Genomic DNA, 9,649 nt, shown 5'->3' with positions numbered 1-9,649 from the left:
ATCGAATGGGGTAGAAAGGATGGCTTAGTAGAGACAGAGAGAGAGAGAGAGAGAGAGAGAGAGAGAGAGAGAGAGAGAGAGAGGCAGAGAGAGAAACTAGATATTCCAACCTGCAGATGTGTGCTGCAGCAGAGTCTGTCCCAGGGAAATCGAATGGGGTAGAAAGGATGGCTTAGTAGAGATGACTATGGGAAGAGAGATTACAACCTCAGCTAAACCTCGACTCTTGTATTTAATATCTTTGGAGCTGTTTTCACTTATCTGCGTGACTCTCTTTTGTGCTCTTAATTTCTCCTTGAAGTTCTGTATCTAATCATTAGTTGGGCAACCAATAATTCTCCCTCAGCCCCCACCCCTTTTTACAACCAACTTTAATCTTTCGACTCAGTGAAAAACATGTTTCCCCTATCATAACTGGTTTAACAAAAATTCTCTTTCAAGTTTAGATTACTCAGATACAATGGCTTTCCTGCAGCGAGCTCTGCAGAGAGGAATTTACATCAGAAAGGAGATTTATGATAGCCTGAAATTTCCATTTGAATATGGAGAGTTAATAACACGCATATGGTTTTTTTATTATTATTATTTTAAGGTTTAAGCTATGCCATAGGCTAAAGGAAAGCTGGAAACTGCGGGGCTGGCAGAGCTCAATGAATAATTTTATCTGGATTTCATTCACAAACAGCAGCTTGCTCCTCGGGAAAGGACCCGAGCAAGCGGCTCTCTCTCCCCAGACCGGAACTAAAGTGAGTGCCAGGATTTCCTGATTTGTTTACATTTCTCAAAAAACTTTTTTCTCCCCACCGGACCAGGCCAGAATTAGACTTCCTTTTCCACTTTTGGCTCCTTCCAAGCTATTCTTGCTCAAGGTATTCAGCCCCCTTTCCCTGCATTCTCCTTTGTGGAAGTCTCAGCTGGCTTCTTTGTCTCACAGAAACACCGGAGAGGCAATGAAAGATGTGGGCGGGAGAGTAATGGCCTCGACGAAAACAATAAGCCCACCGAAGCTGGTTTTTCCTGGACACAGCACAGTTTGCCCATCTTTAAAAACTACTGCGAGTCTCTCACGATGCCTGGAGGTCATGAGACAGCCACATAAAATATATCCGGTGGCCTTGCTATAGTCCTTCAGCTCTGCAAGGCGGGCCTGAAGATCGACTCTGCACCCTGCTGATGGACCTGTCAGCCAGAGGGGCGTCCTCTGTAGTTGCCAGGCTCCTAGGACACTGGCTGGGACTTCTATTCTGTCCTCTTTGCTGGTCTTGATCATCTCTAATTGTCACAAACTTATTTGGAGATTTTCAGTGGTGTCTGGGGGTGGGTGGGGGAGTATAATACCTTTCTAAAGAGAAACACAGGTGTGCTCAGTAGTCAAAATGATATATACAAGTCAATCAGATATCATGGGGACCCAGAAACAAGGAAAACATAGAGAAAAAAAAGGGGTCCATTGCTAGGTGTCCTCTTCTGGTTAGAAGCATTTCTGATTCTGTTTTCTTTACGCACTTGTTTCTAAGGCCTAAAGGCCTTTTTAGCTTCCCTGGTTATATCATCTTTCTTTTAAAAGTCATCTGCCACCCTAGCCCTAGACAGTATTGGAACGAGTCATTCTTGCCTGGGTTCCTTAAGGCAGTCAGTACCTTCCTCCTTCCTGATTGTTGTCCTGGGAATCTCACCCAGCTCTTAGCAAAGAGTCAGATAGCCTGAAATTTCCATTTGAATATGGGGAGTTAATAACCTTGCCTTGGGTGTTGCTGTGAAAGGCAGGTTGTTCTAGGGCTGTTAGTGTTATAGCAAAAGAAAAAAAAAACCTTTTTAAAAATTTAATATATTTATTTTATGTGTATGAGCACACTGTTGCTCTATTCAGACATACCTGAAGAAGACATTGGATCCCATGTACTGATGGCTGTGAGCCACCATGTGGTTGCTGGGATTTGAACTCAGGACCTTTGGAAGAGCAGACTGTGCTCTTAACCACTAAGCCATCTCTCCAGCCCCCAGGGTGGGGGGTGGGGGGGGGAGAAATCTTGAAATGAAGAAATGGGTCCCTCATTACTGAATGTATGTGATTGTCGGAGGTGCCTGATGAGTTCCTTAGCTTCCAGTGCTCCTGAATTCAAACCGTACTGTGGAGAGCACTTAGTGAAACCCACTTATTTTCCTTAGACTCGTTGCTTTGGATTGAACTTTCCCCACCTGCTTCAACAGGCCAGGCTAAAAATCAAAATGGAGTTACCAGGGCTAAGATCATCAAACTGAAACTGAAACAAAAATTAAAATGATTACACACTAATTTCCTGAACAGGCCAGTTTTAGTTAGCATGAAAAGGTTTAACCCTTTACAGAAAAAAAAAAAAAGCCTAAAATAACCCGAGATTAGCCAGATATTTCTCTCCCGTTCTGTTTCTTCGTTCCTGCCTTAAGGAAAGTAAATTTGAAATGACGATCCTACTGGCTTCAAGCAAACAGACAAAGTTTGTTTCTGCTTTATTCTGTCTATAAAACAAAACTCCTCTGCTTGGAACACTCCCCTTTTATGGAGTGAAGTGTTGTTTGAGTCTAGAATAATAAATAGAACCAATTAAGAGCGTTACATTGGCAGAGGATGTAGCTTAGTTGGGGAAGGCCTGAGTTCACTGGAATCGGAGCTGGTCTGTGTGCTGGCATCAGAAACGGTTCCGAGTTCTGACAGCATCACCTTTGCCTTTGTAGCTGCTTCTCAGGGATTTGGCCTCTCACATGAAAAGCACCCTGGCTACTCCAAGTGAGTAGATCTGAGTAGCTTCACTTTCTAGGTCCCCATTTCTGTCTCGTTGCTGTCTTCATTCATAGCCACAAAGCTGTTTTTTTTTTTTTTTTCAGCGAATAAGATGTAAAAATACATCAGTTTTCACAAACAAAGATTTTTCTTTTAATAATTGCCACACTTTTATTATTTCAAATTTGTACGTGGGTAGGAGCATCCAAAGGCAGTCTAGGGCTGGCTCCAGGGTTTTACAAAGGGCACCTTGAACTGGGACACTTGGAGTCTATGGTGCCCACTAGCGCTCAGGAGTCTTCATTGCACAGTGCTCTGGTTGGCGCCTCAGGAAGTTATTGTCAGCATTCCCTCTGCCTTTTGAGATGCTCAAGGAGGGTCAAGGGGAGTTGCAGACAATCTCTGTACACTGGCTCCAGCCAGCCTGAAGAGAGGGGAGAGGCAGCTAGCTGTTTGAGTAGCTAATTTCTATAGGCATATAGGCTTTGTCTAGCCTGTGTTCTCCTTCTCTATTGTGTAGCCTGAATCCCAGCGTCGCCTGAAGCAGTGTCTGGGAGAACAGTGGTAGTAGTGAGACCAGCACGAGGATTTGGCCTTCCAGACAAATGTCTATGTCCCACCAGGGACCGCTGAATGGAAAGGGTCCGTTTTCAAGGAGGGAAAGTTAAGACACGTAGGAAGCGCGACTCACCGCTCAAGGCTACTCTGTGATTCACTGCGTGAACACGATGAAGACACTGAGTTTCCATAGGGACCTGGGTGGTTCTGAACCAATGACAGAACTTTCTTTCTTTATACCCCACCTTACTCAGCTCTGGGTTCCTCTTCCCACCTGCAGGAGAGCAAAGGGCTGGGGAAATGTATATTTCTATCACACCCACCTGCCTCAGGCAATCCTGTTATCTCCTGCCAGTGTATGACTGGCAGTATATGACTGTATGATATGATAATCTAAACTTTCTATGACTTCGGGGATTCCTGGGTGAGAATGCTCGTCAGAATGGCTCTGTTGAAGTGATAGAAATAACTCCGAGACAAAAGGTGTGAGGATGAATAGTGAAAAAAAAATATATTCAAGGTCTGCTCACTCATTAAGAGACTCCTCAAAGGCCTGGCAGTGGCCAAGGCTGTCCTTGTAAGCAGCTTTCACCTACTTTCTGTCTACTCAGCTCTTTAATCGTACACGTTTCGCTATTAGGGTTTCCTGCTACACATTCAGTTTTCAGTTACAGATTTACTGGCTGACTGCTGTTTGCTGGGAGGTTACAAGAGCTTCATTAGCTTTTCAGGAGAAGGAGGGACAGCAATTCAGATAAATTCCACTGCTCCTTCGCTTAGGATCATCTGGCAATATGAACAAAACAGAAAGGTGGTCCATTTTGAACAAACCTTCTGGTTAAAAGGTTTCATAAATGAAGCAAGCAAAATAAACAAACAAGAAAGTCCCAGACAGACAAATGATTTACAACAACATGGCATTGGCTGGAATTTATGAAGTTGAAGAGTTCAGACTTTGTCCAAGTCAGTGACTGATAACTGACAGCCAGCTCTTTTCCCCTTTCTCAGTAGTGAATGGGACTCTCTTTTAAGGGTTTCTATTTTATTGTTTAAAATTGGAACCGGCACAAATTCGAAGCAGGGTGAAAGGAAGTTTCCAAAACAATGGCATTGAGATTCTCCCAGGGCCTTTTCAATGGTGAGAATTTAGTGCACCTGAGAGGCCAGACTTCCAGTAGTGGCAGCATGCCTGTGAGGATGGCGTGTTTGCAAACTAACTCCAGAGAGGCAGACTCCTTCCTGAGGCTGAACAGTCACAGGGATTACTTTCTGTTTTGTCAAAAATGCAAAGAACATTTTCCAGGGACTAAGGAACATTCAGGGGAAGCAAGCCTTGTTCATAAATGAAAATAAGCCCTCAGCACAAAGCCTCAGGGACGGCCCCTACGTCTTTTCTCCACACCAGGTTCTGTTTTACATGCATTTCATACATTTGGTCTTCACAGAAGTATTTTGGGTGGGTGTATGATCTTCAGAAGATTATTTTGTTTTACAGATAAAAACACAGGGAGTTTCAGCCACCTGCCTAAGGTCATGGCCTAGGGAGTGGCGAAGTCGGGGTTTCAATTCTGACAATCTCATCTAGTGCCATACTGTGAGCCCCTTGACAATCTCAGACAGGGGACTTGTGTACACTCAGGGATCTCAGGTCCTGGAGACTTAGTGTGACGTGATCTGGGGTCCAAAGAAGCCCCAGGATGTTTTAAAGAAGAACCTTCTTTTGTTCTGCCACTGAATAATGAGGCAAGCAAGGCAAGTGCAAATTATTTTATACCTATTTATGTGTGTGCATGCGCGTGTGTGTGTGTGTGTGTGCACACGTGCGTGTGTGCCTGGGACAGCTTGTGGAAGCTGTGTTCTCTTTTTCTACCATGTGGATTCTGGAGATGAAACCTATTTTGTCAGACTTGGCAGTGAGTGCCTTTAGCCACTGAGCCATTTCTATATTCTCAGTTCTATTATTTCTATTCTCAACTGGCCTGTTTCTGAAAAGCCCTGGGAGTGGCTTCCATGTAAATATCTATTTGTCTTCTAGGTCTCTATGGAGCTCCAGTCTTGTTTTTCTCTTTTTCGTAAATGTTACTGCTGATTTCAGTTTTCATGTACCCCAAATATCAGCATGAAGTTTTCCAGCCCCACCTGGAACCAGCTTTTCCTTTAACCTCTCTCAACTATAATGTGTAACTTAGTCACCAACACTCTCCTGCTCAGGATAAGCCATACTGCTCAGGATAAAGCCATACTGCCATATTTCCCGAATTGTCCTTTACCTCCGTTTCTAGCCCCAAGCAAACAAGCAATTGAGTCTCTGCTGTGTCTGTTTCTATTCATTCCTATTCTATTCATTCCTATACGGATGAACCAACTTTCCAATGCCGTATTTTGCATTACATTTCCAATAATATTTTCTACTTTTAGGTATTCATTCGGCCCTGCATAGTGATATTTGGTTAAAGATGGGATTTAACATCTTTGGCAATATTTTATTATTATTGTTATTAATATTAATGTTGATGTAATTATGTTCCAGAAAGTGTCCTAAGTTGGAGACACATTTTTGAAGATTCAGATGCAAATTCTGATCTAAGTAAGTCCCAAGTGTTCCAAATGACTACCTGATGTCTACTTGCAGTCAGCCAGAACCATATGGCAGCATTCAGTGAGCCTCAATTCCCTACTAAACTAATTAAAACATTTAATGTAGAAACTAAGATCCTGCTCAGTCTGGGGTAACATCCTCCCTTTTAGCACTCTCCATGCCTGTATCTCCTGCCTTGCATTCTGCAGGGCCCTTTTGACTGTTTTGATGTAAAGTTATCTATCTCTCCATCTCTGCTTGGCTCTTGCTGTTCCTTCTGCTTGGACCACCCCAACACTGCACTCCTTGGTATCCCTGATTCTGCCAAAGGGTCAGGACATATGCCCCTTCCTGAACACTCACCAAATCTGATCAGAGCACGAGAGATTAGAAGAGCTCGCAGCCCAGTAATCTGAGTGGCAGAAAGTGCATCTGTAATAATTTAGCCAAATTCTCAAGGGTTTATGCTTGAGCTCTAAGACCTCATATCCATTTTCAGTCTTGGTACATGAATTATGCTGTTTTTGTTTCCCAAGTCCCTTTTGGTGACTATGTGTGAAAAAATATATGTATATATATGTGTGTGCATGTAAATATATATATACCCTTAGTATACTCATATATATGTGTGTATATATATTTATTATAGATTATATAAGATAATATAAATACACACACACACACACATACACACACACATATATATATATATATATATATATATATATATATAATATTGGTGTACTCAACCTGTTTGTGCCCTGAAAATTTACCATTATGTATGAAACTCCAAGGTCCTAGAAGATTCCGTAGGCTTCAGTAGCCTACCTATCCCTTTGAAAACAGAAACCTTATGATCCATTCATTCGACAATTAGTAAGTGTTAATTGAAGCTCTTCTATGTGCCAAGGGCTGGCCACATAACAGAGACTTCCCTGTTTGCATAATGGAGCAGGTGGTTAAATAAAAGGCAACAACTTTCCCAGATTCCACTGGAACTAGGCATGCATGTGGTGGCATAGACATACATGCAGGCAAAACATTGATACACATAAAGTCTTTTTCTTTTAAATTAGAAAGGAATATGATTTCAGTGACCAGCGAAACCCATGAAGACATACAGGCATTTCCAAATCAATAGAGCACTACACTTATTTTCATAGTCATGGGAGTATGGGCTCAAGGGCTCCAGTCTGACAAGTATAGATAGGTGATATTTCTGGACACACTGATTTGTAAAGTATTTGCTGCTATAAAAAAAAAAGAGCATGACTTGGAAGAACATCCTGAAAGACTTTAGGCAGCCCAAAAGTTTTTATTGGTTGTTTTCCTCCACTGAGGACGATTGAGGCCTTAGAGAACCTGTAGTGACTGTGAGACTATACAGTATGCTGTTTTCGATAATGAAGCAATTATGTGTTTATGTGGAACAATATTTTGGTTACTTAATTGTTCCCTTTTTGGCTAACACATTTTAACAATTTTCAGATGTGTACCTGCCTGGGCAAGTGTTGTCAAGAACATGGAGATGTGCCCTAGCACAGCCTTGGCGAACCTATACAAAGTAAGCCATATACGTGCTCTGACCCAGCAACGCTACCCTGGAGAAACTTCGGCATGTGTACACGGAGAGGCTTATTCAAAACTGTCTGTGGAAGCAGGAGAGAGAATAAATCACAGTGAATTTAGCTGTTTCACTGAAATAACAAAGCCAACTTCACGAATTTCTACTGGGTCAGCCTTGAAAACATAATGTCCACAGACATTGCAAACTGCATGATTAAAATACATTGTACTTTTAAATAAGGTGAAAAGCACACAGTCTATAGACGTCAATGTAGAATAAAGTGAGGAGTATGCTTGGGGAAGGACGTTCACAGTCACCATGGTGCTTAAATCCAGGAGGGATATAGGCAGAGGGCTAGAATTAGGAGCAGGAGATGGAACTGTAGCTGGTTGTCTGGTTTCTCATTTTCCTTAGAAAATATTTGAAATAAATAGACCAACGTAGTAAACTTTGATGGAGGAGGTCAAAGCTTATCACTCTTTTGTCATTTTTTTTATATGCTTGTGAGAATAAGCAGGTCAAACTAATAAAAAAAATCTACCAGAGACTAGTTGAAGTTGAAAGAAACCACAGTTTAAGCTAACAGTGAAGTAGATATCAAAACAGAAAACAGAATAAAATCCCACAAATTCTTGCTGCTCATTTTCTTGTTCTTGTAGGGGAAAAAAAAATCTGGATTTGGGGCTTGACAACAACCAGCAATAATGATAATGTTAATGAGTAATATGAAAATAATTAAGCTGGTATGTTTGCAGAACATTTCTTGCCCCACATCCTGGAAGTGTAAAGCTTTCTTTTCCCCTTAGACAGATTTTATCTTGCCAGGGGCCCGTGGAGGAACTTAATTGTGTATTGTCTTTTACTTTCATTTATACTTTTCCCAGACTTATCTTCCCAACTAAACTGAACCAGACTCCTGGTCATGCAGCATTCAGTCTGGAAAATTTCCTGTCATTACCAGATTATTTTTTCCAATAAATGCAGTTGGAAGGGATAAATAACTCATCATGACTTTAACGCAACAGCTTTCATTGTAGACTTGTACATGTCTTCTGAACATAGTGAAACCATGGGCCTACTGAAAGTATTGATTTTCTGCAGGATTATTAATAACCCCATTGCTATGCTTTGTTCTATGCACAGGTATCCCCATGTGCAGAGCAACTGTGACAAAATAAACAAGCCCCTCTGACTTCATATTTGCCATGTGTATAACATATACAACTCATCCTGCCTTCTGGACAGGGCATGCTTCTCGGCCCCTCCCTCTCAGCACACTGGAAAAATGGTCTCTTCAGCAGTGTCTGGGTCACTTCTCTTTCTCTTCCAGGAAACACATGTCTCACCCTTCTCGTTCTGACACTTGTGTTTTTCAAAGGCAGCACACAGAATTTTAATGTTCACCCTCAAGTATTCATTTAGTTCTCAACAATGGCAGGAAAAGACGAGAGGATACAAGCACTGCTCTCAGCGATGTGGATGAAAGCGATCTTTATTTTTCTCTAATGCTGAATCTAGCTTTGAGCCTCTCTATTTCCAGCAATATAAAGCCAAGTGTTTGTAGTATGTTTTTGGTGGTTTTTTTCCTCTTTTCTTCCTTTTTTTTTTTTTTTTTTTTTTGATGTGAGCTGGCATCTCTCATGAAAAGATAAAGGCATCAATTAACTATACTACCAAACCTCAAGGATAAAAGCCATTGTTGGAAACAGGGGTTAGGCACGCACATGGTATCAAGTAAAGGCCTGGAAACAGACTGTTGCCAAGGAAAGCAGATGTCTGTCTCCTTTAAGGAGACCAAATTATGTGTATATTGGCTATTGCTAATCTCCAGATTAATTCAACAATGATGGTATTGACAGACTAATTGGAGCTGTTTGCCCTCACTGTCATTATCATTGTCACAATAAAAGTTTATAATGTTTGATTCAAGTTTTGGTAACAAAATGCCAAAGAGAAGGAGCCATCCTGTAAGAGAGAGGATAATGTGGAATCCAGGAGTGGAAAAGGGCCGGGCAGACGCTAGCCTCTACTGCAAAGTCAGAACGGCAGATGTGGTAGGAGAGGAATTCCCCTCCATCACAGTGAGTAATAACGACTAACTCACAATCATAGGATGCACGAGACAATGATGAATTGTATATTGCCAGCCTATAGAAGACAATCAGAGTGGTCACTTTTCTTCCTA

General features: G+C 41.7%; 1 pseudogene; it reads right to left on the bottom strand.

The window, feature by feature from the left end:
• The window catches only part of LOC110303547, a 9,682-nt pseudogene extending 8,412 nt beyond the window's left edge, over positions 1–1,270 (bottom strand).
• Between the last annotated feature and the right edge of the window lie 8,379 nt (positions 1,271–9,649).

Source organism: Mus caroli, chromosome 10, assembly GCF_900094665.2.
Source record: "Mus caroli chromosome 10, CAROLI_EIJ_v1.1, whole genome shotgun sequence".
In the NCBI taxonomy this organism is placed as follows: domain Eukaryota; kingdom Metazoa; phylum Chordata; class Mammalia; order Rodentia; family Muridae; genus Mus; species Mus caroli.
The sequence above is the reverse complement of the archived record's forward strand: the minus strand, read 5'-3'. Positions and strand labels throughout refer to the sequence as shown.